At 44.1% G+C, this 1,306-nt stretch overlaps 1 protein-coding gene across 1 annotated transcript in view; it reads right to left on the reverse strand.

The window, feature by feature from the left end:
- Positions 1–1,306, reverse strand: part of TENM1 (teneurin transmembrane protein 1) — a 285,933-nt gene that overhangs the window by 186,607 nt on the left and 98,020 nt on the right. The window lies entirely within an intron of this gene.

A 1,306-nucleotide genomic window follows, 5' to 3' on the forward strand; every position in this document is an offset into this window, starting at 1 on the left:
AGTACAATAGAGATATAAGAGCTTATAACTATTATTACTTATACTCTACATGATCAGAGTTGGATTTATTTTATCCAGAGATACTCTGAATAACACTGTATTACGTGTTGATTTTTTAGAGGAAATATAGTTAGATTGCTTGTCCTCAACTATTTCCCTTTTCTGACAGATTAGAGATGTGTGTCAGAGCTGAGACCACTGGGTGAAGGAGACTGTAGTTCTGAATTCAAATGCGACTTTCAGAGCTACTTGATAACTTGGAGGCTTTTACAAAAGAATAAGAAAAACTCAATCAAGCCAGGAGGAGGAGAAGGGCATTAAGCACCACAAGTAATAGGTTTGTTCACTCTGCGACTGGCTGGCAAACACTGCTGAAGCATGAAGCCGAACCACAGGGGCTGGAATTTCTCTTCACTTTTCTAAGTTTATTGCTCAAATGCCCTCCTCTGGGTCACAATAACTTGGCTCCTGTCTCTCTCAGGTCCTGACTTTCTCCCTGTACTTGAGTTCAGTGAGTCATTTAAATATGTATCTCCATGTCATGGAAGTTTCATTTACCTTCTTTTCTTCGTTTCGACTGAATTTCCTTAAGCATGAAGGTTTTTTGTTTCCTTTGTTCCTCTGGAGTGCAATAAATAAGCATGTGCTGCTGCTGCTGCTGCTCAGTCGCTTCAGTCGTGTCCGACTCTTTGTGACCCCAGAGACGGCAGCCCACCAGGCTCCCCCGTCCCTGGGATTCTCCAGGCAAGAACACTGGAGTGGGCTGCCATTTCCTTCTCCAATGCGTGAAAGTGAAAAGTGAAAGGGAAGCATCTACTATCTAAATCAATACTTTGACTGCAGCCATTTGAAATCACCCCAGACTTGTTATTGAACTGGGGGAGATACTTCAAAATGGAGATGACTGAGTCTCTTGGAAGAAGGCAAACTTTGACTAGATCCCCTGGCAGAGAAGGTCTTTCTTGTGGTGCATGAGCATTTGAGTTTGGGGTTCTGTTTAAAGCTTTAAAAGGTTAGAACTGCACATAGTAAACATAATGAGAAGCAACTAAGCCTGTGCACCACAACTATCAAAGTCCACATGTCCAGGGCCCGTGAGCCACAACTACGGGGCCCACGCACCACAAGCCCTGAAACCCACGCACCTAGAGCCTGCATCCCACAGCAGAAGAATGACTGCAATGAGAAGCCTGTGCACGACAACAGAGAGCAGCCCCTGCTCGCCACAGCCAGAGAAAGCTGGTGCATGGCAACAAAGACCCAGTGCGGCCAAATAAATAATACAAAATTTAAAAAACAAAACAAA

The sequence above is a fragment of the Bison bison genome, unplaced genomic scaffold (genome assembly GCF_000754665.1).
Source record: "Bison bison bison isolate TAMUID 2011002044 unplaced genomic scaffold, Bison_UMD1.0 scf7180017864336, whole genome shotgun sequence".
Taxonomy (NCBI): Eukaryota; Metazoa; Chordata; class Mammalia; order Artiodactyla; family Bovidae; genus Bison; species Bison bison.